Here is an 11,109-nt window from a genome sequence, read left to right as displayed (position 1 = left end):
CCTTCTGGGAATGGGTTGGCCCATTTTTTGGCCTTTCTGAGGCCAAAGATTTAGCTCTCTAATCCTACTTTCCCAGCTTGGGAGCCCGAGGGATGGAAAATGGGAGAAATGGGATGGGATGCGTCTCCCATGCATTTCTCTCCCCTGAAAAGCAAAGAAGAAAGGAGCCAGGGTGCAGATATGGCCCGTTAGCCTTCTCCTCAATCCAGAGCCATCGAGTTTGTGGAAAATTATAGTGGAGCTGATGGCAGAAATGGGAAGCTCTAGCCACTGCCTCATGGGAAAATGATCACGTGGCTGCTCCATTTCTGAGGAGGGCACGGTCCTGTCTCCCACTCTGCCCATGGGGTCTGGGATCATCCAGAAAGGTCGTCTCTGGGGTGGGGATGAGTTAGTCTCTGACCCTAGGGCACCTGACTAAAGATTGCAGTTGTTGTGGAAGCTGGCTCCAGGGCCATCTTAGCCAGCAGTGATGCTGAAGACACAATGGAATCTGTTGTGCCAGTGACTGAAGAGGACTCCCAGAGATAGAGTAACAGGCAGGGGAGGCACATTTTTCTCCAGCATGACCTACACAACTATGACCAGGCCTCTAAACAACATATTGGAGCAGAAAGGTGGTAACCAAAGGAAAAAGTTGTATCTTGTAGCCTTGTATTTGCCTCAACTCCACTCCACCACTCCAACCTGAATCTGTCCATTTGTCCTATGGCAATAACTTGCATTGTCTCCACCTGACCCAACACTCAGTGTTCCTACCCAGTGTGTAGTAAGAGTCAAGCTAGCCCTTCCTCCACCTGGAACACAGAGACAAACCAGCTCTCCTTCCAGGACTGGGCAATGAGTGAGGCTCTGCAGGAAGTGATCAACCATGGGCACGGGTTCTCCAGTTAGGTCAGGATTTCCCAGGTCACAGTGATTGTGTCATCTTCTCCTCCCACTCCCCATCACTGCCACATCAGGACCTCTGCCTACTGTGTCTGGATGACAGCCTTATGTTACAATGGCTCTGCCAACAGAAGCAAAGCCTGGGCATTGAGATGAGCCCTGAGCTCTACATCCTCCACCACTGGGTGTCACTTTGGTGTGATTAAGATGACAGTCCCAGGAATTGGTCACATGGAAGTGATAGTCTGGCAAGACCAGGGCACCCGGGTGCCCATTTGCTGCCAAGGAGCTCGCACCCCCAGGATGTGTTAGGAATAGAGTCTTGCATAACATGCAGCTCATTGAAGAGCCCGGGCTTGAGCATTGCTTGTTCTCAGTGAGGGTTCTAGTGGAGTAAAGTACCAACTAGTGCCAGGCCCAGTGTGTTCCCCATTTTAGTTCAGAGGATGGAGAAGGGTCAGGGCTAGCCTGGGGAAGCACTCCATTGCTCCCTCTATCCTCCACACGTCCCACCCCCATCATCAGACTCTCTAGTCCCCAGAATTTCATATGGTTCAATGCTAAACTATCAAGGACATCCTGCTTCCTCCTCCCCCTAAGCCCAACTCCTCTTCATGACTTTTTATTAGTCACACATTAGCTTTGCAAGTATATAGTCTCATTTTCTGTCAGGTCATTCCAGTTTCATAGCTTGTTATTTGGTATACATTCTTGGAGGGTTATACATTGTTTTTACCTCTTCTATTAAATGTTTTTTTCTCCATCAATCATATTGTCAATAAGTTCTACCTTTCTAGTTCTCAGGATGCTCCTCTTTATTAAAGCTTCTACAGTTTCATTGGTCATACAATCTCTGTGTGTGGATGTACATGTGTGTACACAGCAACATATAGAAACACTAACAGACTCATAGATTTTTATGGTTTCATTTCACATTTATTTATTTATGTATTTATTTATTTAATATGCACAAGAACTTTGGTGGATATATGAAGGTCAGAAGAAAAACTGAAGAATTGATTTTCTTCTTCTGTCCTATAGGATCTGGAGATTGGACATTAACATGGCCATTGGCACCTCTGGAAATTAACCCATTTTGTGAAGTAAAGATGGCAAGCCCACCTGAAACGAATAAGGCTAAATTAATTGGAAAGGAGGCAAACAAAGCTTCTGGGTGATTTTAATGCTTTACACCTTTTCCCCTTTTTTTATTGATTTTTATTGAGCGTTACATTTTCTTTGCTCCCCTCCCTGCCTCTCCCCTCCCCTTCTACCTTCTCTCCTAGTCCCCATGCTGCCAATTTACTCAGAAGAGCTTGTCTTTTTCTACTTCCCATGTACATTAGATCCATGTATCAGGGCCCTCATTGTTGTCTAGGTCTCTGGGATTGTGATTTGTAGGCTTTCTTTGCTTTATGTTTAAAAACAACTTATGAGTGAGTACATATGACAATTGTCTTTCGGTATCTGGGTTACCTCACTCAAAATGATGTTTTCTAGCTCCATCCATTTGCCTGCAAATTTCAAGATGTCATCATTTTTTTCTGCTGTGTAGTACTCCATTGTGTAAATGTACCACATTTCCCTTATCCATTCTTCGGTTGAGGGGCATTTAGGTTGCTTCCAGGTTCTGGCTATGACAAACAATGCTGCTATGAACACAGTTGAGCACATGTCTTTGTGGCACAATTGAGCATCCTTTGGATATATACCAAAAAGTGGTATTACTGGTCTTGAGGAAGGTTGTTTCCTAATTTTCTGAGAAATCGCCATACTGATATCCAAAGGGGCCATACCACTTTGCACACCCACCAGCAACGCAGGAGTGTTCCCTTTACTCCACAACCTCTCCAGCATAAGTTGTCATCAGTGCTTTTGATCTTGGCCATTTTTACAGATGTAAGATGGAATCTCAGAGTTGTTTTGATTTGAATTTCTCTGAAGACTAAAGATGTTGAGCATTTCCTTAAGTGTCTTTCGGCCATTTTAGATTCCCCTAATGAGAGTTCTCTGTTTAGGTCTGTACTCTATTTTTTTATTGGATTATTTGTTCTTTTGATGACCAATTTCTTGAGTTCTTTGTATATTTTGAAGCTCAGACCTCTGTCTGATGTGGGGTTGGTGAAGATCTTTTCCCATTCTGTAGGCTGTCATTTTGTTTTGTTGACCATGTCCTGAAGCTTTTCAGTTTCAGGGGGTCCCATTTATTAATTGTTTTTCTCAGTGTCTGTGCTACTGGGGTTATATTTAGAAAGTGGTCTTTTGTGCCAGTGCTTTCAAGTGTACTTCCCACTTTCTCTTCTATAAGGTTCAGTGTAGCTGGCTTTATGTTGAGGTCTTTGATCCATTGGACTTAAGTTTTGTGCATGGTGATAGATATGGACCTATTTTCATTTTTCTACATGTTGATATCCAGTTATGCAGGCACCATTTGTTAAATATACTTTTATTTTTCCATTTGATATTTTTTACTCCTTTGTCAAAAATCAGGTGTTTGAACATGTATGGATTAATATCTGGGTCTTCAACTCAGTTCCCTTGGTCTTCCTGTCTGTTTTTCTGCCAATACCTGGCTGTTTTCAGTACTGTAGCTCTGTAGTAGTTTGAAGTCAGGGATTGTGATGCCTCCAGATGTTCTTTTATTGTATAGGATTGTTTTGGCTACCCTGGGTTTTTGCTTTTCCATATGAAGTTGAGTAGCATTCTTTTGAGGTCTGTGAAGAATTTTGCTGGGATTATGATTGTCATTGCATTGAATCTGTACATTGCTTTTGGTAAGATTGCCATTTTTACTGTTAATCTACCCAAGAGCTTTGATGTGGGAGTGTCATATCAATCTGTTGCTTTCATTGGTTAATTAATAAGGAAACTGCTTGGCCTGATAGTTTAGAACATAGGTGGGTGGAGTAAACAGAACAGAATGTTGGGAGGAAGAGGAAGTGAGCTCAGACTCCATAGCTCTCCTCTCAGAGGCAGATGCGATGAAGCTCTGACCCAAGATGGACATAGGCTAGAATCTCCCTGGTAAGTCACCACCTGCTGGTGCTACACATATTAATAGAAATGGGACAAGCAGTGTTTATATAAATACAGTTTGTGTGTTGTTATTTTGGGGCATAAGCTAGCCAGGCGGCCGCGAGCTGGGTGGCAGGAATGCAGCCTGCAACTCCTTCTACAGAGCTTGGGCGATCTTTCCACTTTCTGGTGATGTTTGTAAATCACACCTCACATTACCGAGGTGTTTTATGAAGGGCGTTCTTCGCTACGATGGGACAATCTAGCATTATTATTTTCGGGGACAGCGTCATCAATTGAGAGGACTCTAACGTTGGTAACCATTGGTCTATTCTTCTGGGCAATCTTCTCTGCTCCCACACTGTCCAGCCTCTGCAAGAGCAAGCATTACCAGCTTGCTCTTGCCAAAAAGATGAGGAATTGATTGCTTACTAGTCTTTAGTAGGCTTCCACATAACCTCTAATTTGGTTTGTGGCTCCTGGAGCCCATAATAACTTAGTTCCTCACCTTAGAGAGTTGGTCACATAATCTCTCACCTCACTGTAGAGGACATATGCCTCTTGGCTATGTGGAATTGAGGAAGGAATGAAGAAATGTGTTGTTCTAATTGTTTTTCTGAATCTAAACCAATGTAAATCTCTGCAGGTATGTTACATCCAATATTGAATGTTTCCTATTTTCTTGTTTGCATCCCTGCCTGAATGACATTACACATCAACTTGGCTGTACTTTTGGTTTTATCACGTACACCCTTGCCTTTTGTTGTGATGTTTGGTTATGGACCACTTGTTCCCCTGCTTTCTAGCTTGTAAAATGTTCTTGCTATATCTCATTTGCTTTTCTCTTCTTGGCTATTCTAGTTTTTGTTACTGTGGCTTTCTTCTAAGCCATCTTGTTGCTGTTTCCATAAAATTGGAGGCCTGTTCCTTTTCAGTTTGCCCTGCCTGACAAGAAACTCTGATTCTAGTTTTATCTTTTCTCTTGGTTCTGCAATCACACTGTCCCAACATTCCATGATCACACCCAGCGTGGGGACTTCCAATTCTCAACTTCTATCAGTGACCTTCCCAGAGTCTGTAAATTTGAGTTTTCTCTGCCTCCAGCAGGCCTTCATGTGAGTGGCCCAAGCTCACCTTGACCAACACAGAACTCTTTAACACACTTCCCACTTTGTAGACTGAAAGAAATTCTCTCCCCCAGATGCTTCATTGCTTCTCATTTTACTTCATCACTGAATTCTGATAATTCTGCTTCTAGGATTTCTAGGAAATTGACCCCTTTCCACTCCTGTTGGTCTGTTTGTAATCTGGGCTATCAAAATGCCCCCCAAAAGCCTCTATGCTATTCAAGCTTCATCTACCATGCTGTGATTATATCATCATAAGAATCCCTTAGCATAGTCTTTATGGGAACAAAACTTGCTCGTTCTCCTCATTCTCTATGGCTTTCCCTTCACAGCTCGTCCATAGCTTCTGTCAGCTTTCTGTGATGCCCCCTTGATGGAGACTCCTCAGTTCTATTTGCCTTTGAATAATTCTAATTAAACTCTTAGGGGTGGGGATTGAAGAGACAGCATTTTCACAAACATATGCAACATCATCTGCAGAGAATTTCCCAAGCTGATTGGACAACAAAGGTTTAATTTGCACTTGAGCTCAAAGTTTTGAATTTTGAGTAACATGAGGAGCATGGCTTACAAGGTGATTGGTCATTGACTAGCAAAGGAGTCTATGACCCATGCAGATGGCATTTCTTTACAGCAAGGTAAAGCCAGCACCTCTATCCTAGGGATAATGAGTCACCAGGACTACCCCAATGCCAAACTAGAAATATTCATCTCTGAGTGGGATGAGACATTCTTTGAGAATAATCAAAACACAATTGGAAAACACCATCTCACAAACTCAGTATCATGATGACTTTATAATTCTTTCTTGCTATAAACTATTTAACGTTCTTCAAAAAAAAAATCGGAAAGGACCAAAGAACACTTAATTTTCTTTGGGAAAAAAAGGATCCTGGCTTACACACAGTAAAAGGTTTGTGTGGGTTTAAAAGGGGCAACATAGACACTATTTTTTGCTATTATTGGCTTGCTTTCAACATTGGTGTCCAAAACAAATGAATCTGGGTGGAAGTAGTTAAGGGCTGAAATGAGCTAGGCCAATTCTTCTAAAGATACTATTGCTGCACTTTCCCTCCCCCACTTCAAATCTGTGTTGGAAGATAGAAACCACTTCAGCTCAATGAGTCACTTTGACGTCCTTGCCAGGACAATTAAACTTCTAGTATAAAACATGACCTGAAGCCTGCCCTTCACCACACCATCACACCTCAACCTCCCCACCCCACGGGGTCAGCTCTTGACATTTAACAGCTTACAATTGCAATTGCTTGCCCCAACAAAGCAAATTTAATGTTTTAACAGATGATTTGTTTTCTTTAGCCTATTGAGCGATATAGAAAATGTGGTGTTGGTTCCTTTGCTGCTCTGAGTACCATGCCACGTGCCTCTTGATCATGATGGAGACAGTCTTTGTGACACGGGGAAAGGCAAGTCAGTTCTCCATCCATTCCTCCTCTTCTTTCTGCCCCTGACCCTTGAAGGAAAGAAGAGAAGAAGAATTCCAGTAAACACAGCCAAGAAAAAGATGCATAGCCTGGGCAGCCCTATCATAGATGTCTGCACGATGTCTTGGGGATTAAGCTCCTTGAACTACCAGTTACCAAAACAGTTAACACATCTTGCAAATTTGTGGCTGCCTTATTGCTAACAGTGGAGAAACTTTTCCTCCTCCTCTCAACCGCTATTGATGTCTTGCCATATTTTGAATATAATCCCTTCAACAGCATTATCTCATTTTTTTTTTCTAAACTACACTCTTGCAGATTAGCTCATCTGGGTTATCCTCTTTGGTGAATTGCTGTTGAGTGTTGACTGCGTCTTTATTTTTCTATTCAAAGGCATCTCTAACCATAACAGGTGCTTAATGAGTTTGGCTTCCTTTGACACCATCTGGTCCACCTGTGTATGAGGAGGGATTGGTATTGGTAGCAGGCTGGCTGATGTGTTAAAAGAGAAGGCATTTCAGGTTGGTTTCTTTCTCAATTGTTTGTGACACCCCCTTAGAGGGATATTTATTCAGCATGATTGGGATGGAGATTCCATCTTATATGAAGATGTGATGAGATTCTCAAGCTCTTGATCAAAAAAGAGCTTTTCATTTGTTGAAGATTCTTTTTTTTTTTTTTTTTTGTGTGTGTGTGTGTGTGTATACTTAAAAAATATACAGTCTATACCTCCCAGGACACAGAACTCAATTTAAATAAAATAACCTGAAGTATAATGGAACTTCACTATCATCTGTTCCAAGTCCTGGTGTACCAGGCAGTTTCATTGCGAATCTAATTAACTTGACTTTCCCCCACACTCATCTAAATTACAGCCCTCAGAGTAAACACATGCACAAAGGTCCTATGCACTCTGTCCCTGAGGTTTTTTTTCCTTCAGTAAGTGAAACAAACAAAACCCAGTTCTGTCTCTGTCTCCTTCCTCCATACCCGTCTCTCTACTGCCACCTTTGTCTCTTCTATCTCCATATTTATCTCTTTCCCTCTTCCTCCCTTGCCCTGTGCATAGACCTACATATTCTCATCTCTATCCTGAGCCCTATTCCCACTCCTATCCCTACCTTTATTTTTACCCCAGGTCCCTCCCTTACCTGGATCTACACTCCACCCCCTCTCCTTGTTCTTGGCACTCTCAGTGTCTCTGTCGTTGTTTATCTAAAACAACTCACATGATAAGAACCCTGCTCTCCACGCTTCTACCAGGAACAAAATTGAACAAAAGTGATTGAGAGGTTCACCCCTTTCTATGGCTGAGCATGGGAGGACTAAGAGCCTAAAGAGATTCATTTCAATAACAACTCCATAGAGTGGGAGTGGGAATAAACAGGAAGGTGTGGAAGCCGCTGGGAGAGACTGACGACCTCTTTCGTGAACTGAGTTAGCTTTCAAAGAGTGGGAGAGGCCTTCTGCACATGAGTAGGCGTTAGCAAGACAGAAACGAGGTGGTGGCATGAGACAGATGAACAGTATGTGCAAGGGTGTTCCGAGTTAAGTGTGGGGTGTGTTTAGGGAATGGCAAACAAGCCAGTGTGGCTGGGGTTTGGGTTGTGTGGGAAGGAATGGCAGCAACCCAGGGTACAGAGATGGAAAAGACCCATTATCTCATAGTCCCTCTCTCCATCTCTTCCTTCTGTATCTCACAGCCAATGTGTCGTTGATGTTCTCATCCTTGTCTGGCCCAGGGAAGTTGATTTAATCTCTTTGAACTCAAAGGAAGGAGGTCAGGAATGGAGACAGGCTAGAAGCCAGGTCGCAACCTTTCTTCTCAATGGCCAAAATGCTTTGGTTTTACATGTGAATCTCTCTGTCTTTATAAATCTGAGTTACTCAGCATTTAGGTAATGTTCTATTTTTAATCGGTTTACTCAGATCAGTATTTGAGACATTCTTCATCCTTAGATCCAATAAAGGATAAATGATCGTTTGATGTGCCTTCATGAAATTACAGCTGGCTGTTGTTTGAAATTCAGGTCTGGTTTTGAGATGAATGACAAAAGAAATTATTTACTGAGTCTTTCATGCCCCCCCCCCCACCCAGTCAAAATGCTTTTACCTCCCGAGAGCATCCAAACAATCTGTAATATATCTATCTCCTTGTGGGAAAAGATCATTTGGCTCCTCCTTGCATTTATCACTGGCACAGCTGCATGGCTATTAACGACAAAGCTCTTTCATGGCAGTGCTGGAGTTAAGTTACACAATGGCAGCTCCACGTGCTACGCAGTAGCTCTCACATTTAGCAAAACACTGACACCGCGCTCCAGGAGACTGCGTGAGATTAGTTCCCAAAACTGTTCTCCCAAGAGTACCAGAAAGCCTGAAGAGCCACGGCACTGCAGTTTTCCACTTGCAGCTATCATGTTAACCATTAAACAAGCACTTACTGTGGTTTCTGAGATATCAGACAGAGAGAGAAGGCCAAGTTGCCCTTGAGAATTAAATTAGAATGTGAGACCGGAGTTGAAAGGTACATCAAACAGTTATCTAGCATCTAGCAATCTACGTGGAGACAAAAAACCAAACCAAACCAAAATCAAACAAGAAACAATCCAATTGGGGTAATTTTAACTTGAGAAGGCTGGTTGAAATAGCAAGAAGACTAAATGAAGTCCTGCACACATGATGCGAAACAAAAATCCTCTTATTAAGCCATGATGCTGGCCAAATACAATGACAAATAAAAACTCACAGAGTTTATAAGTACAAAGAAGACTACAAGTTTTAATTGAAAATATCTTTATTTAAGTGTAGTTAGTTGCTTAAAGGGTTCATTGACAAATGCTTTAATAAACAGCTAGTAGAGAGGACTTTGAGTGTTTCCAACAGAGGGAAGTGAGTCGTCATTTGAAATGAGTGTGGCTGTGCCTTTAGTTGGCCACTCATCACACATTGTATGTATGTATTTTAATATCACACTGTGCTCCACAAATAAACATAATAACTCTGTCAATTACAATTGCTAAGCAATGAACTGCCCAAAGAAGTATAAATAATTATAGCTTTAAAATGGTGATATAAATTCTTGTATTAAGTTCATCTTTTGAGTCATCCTACGTCACTGACTACATTTACAATGCTGTGACATATACAGTACAATTCAACATTATTATTCAGATGTAAATTGTACTCCATTCTGCCTTATTTTAGTCATCCCTGCATGTATTTTTCCTTTAGATATTTTATCTAACATTGCAATCCAGAGGCAGCAGTTACCTGTATAAGATCTATATTAGACCAAGTTAAAATTCCTCCCCAGATAGGGGAGGGGACCCCAAGGTCCCATCCCTAGCCAAGGAATTACTGGAAATTTAAAGTTATGGACAGAGGGATAGTTACTTTTCTTTGGGAATGTGACCACTAGTAGGATCCAGTAAATGACACACCCTTGGGCATATGTGCAGCACTAACTATTCTCAGAGATTCCCCTCTCTATACTGTGATTACCATTACATCAATTTTACATGAATAAAGAAAACTGGCTTGGCCTGATAGGGTAGAACGGAGCTAGGTGGGGAAAACTAAACTGAATGCTGGGAGAAAGAAGGGAGGGGTCAGAGAGAAGCCATGAAGCCACCGCTGGAGACAGATGTGCTGAAACATTCCTGGTAGGCCACAACCTCATGGTGATACACAGATTAATGGAGATGGGTTAAATTCAGATGTAAGAGTTAACTAATAAGAAGCTAGAGCTAATGAACCAAGCAGTGATTTAATTAATACAGTATCCGTGTAGTTATTTTGGGTCTAAGCTAGCTGGGTAGCCAGAAATCAACAAGCTGCCTCTCACTACAATAAATAAAATAGAAATGAGGACATGAAGTTGGGAAGGATACAGGGAGATACTAGAAGCTAGAAGGAGGTAACGTTGGGTGGGTGTGAACAAAATACATTGTATAACTATATGAAAATTTCAGAGTAAGAGCAATAAGATTAATAATAAAGAAGCAAAGAATAGCAATTATAATTTCCTTATTAGCCCCTCACAAAGATCATGAGGTTTAGCCTATGTTTGTATGTAATAGATTGCAATTCATAGAAAAGTCCTTCTGGGTCAGGTGTTTATACAGTTGTACACATCCAATGCAAGTCCTCCAGCAGCTCTAGGAGATAGCCCACCTTAATTCCTTAATTTTTCAGAAGAGAACAATGAGCCAGAGTTCAAGGAACTGGTGGGCAGTAAAGTCCAGCTCCGACATATCTGCTAAGGTTGACTGATTTGACTGATACCAGGCTTTTTTTTTTTTTTTTTTTTTTTTTTGACAAGGTTTCTCTGTAGCTTTGGTGCCTGTCCTGAAACTAGCTCTTGTAGACCAGGCTGGCCTCGAACTCCCGAGAGATCTGCCTACCTCTGCCTCCTGAGTGCTGGTATTAAAGGCATGTGCCACCACTGCCTGGCGACACCAGGCTTTTAACCACAGCTGCGGATTACCCAGTAGGCACATAGGGTCACACTCAAATCCTTGGTGGACACACAACGTGGTTGTGATTTATTATTTTTTAGTTAAAAATAAAATGATTAGTAATTAAATGAGTTATCAAAAATAGAGAGCAGTACAGAGAGAAACAAAGGAACT

At 41.8% G+C, this 11,109-nt stretch overlaps 1 pseudogene; it reads right to left on the bottom strand.

The window, feature by feature from the left end:
• Nucleotides 1–459: 459 nt before the first annotated feature.
• On the bottom strand, nucleotides 460–1,321 carry LOC130874106 (mitochondrial import receptor subunit TOM40B-like; annotated as a pseudogene).
• Nucleotides 1,322–11,109: the final 9,788 nt, after the last annotated feature.

This window comes from Chionomys nivalis, chromosome 5 (genome assembly GCF_950005125.1).
Source record: "Chionomys nivalis chromosome 5, mChiNiv1.1, whole genome shotgun sequence".
NCBI classification, from domain to species: Eukaryota; Metazoa; Chordata; class Mammalia; order Rodentia; family Cricetidae; genus Chionomys; species Chionomys nivalis.
The sequence above is the reverse complement of the archived record's forward strand: the minus strand, read 5'-3'. Positions and strand labels throughout refer to the sequence as shown.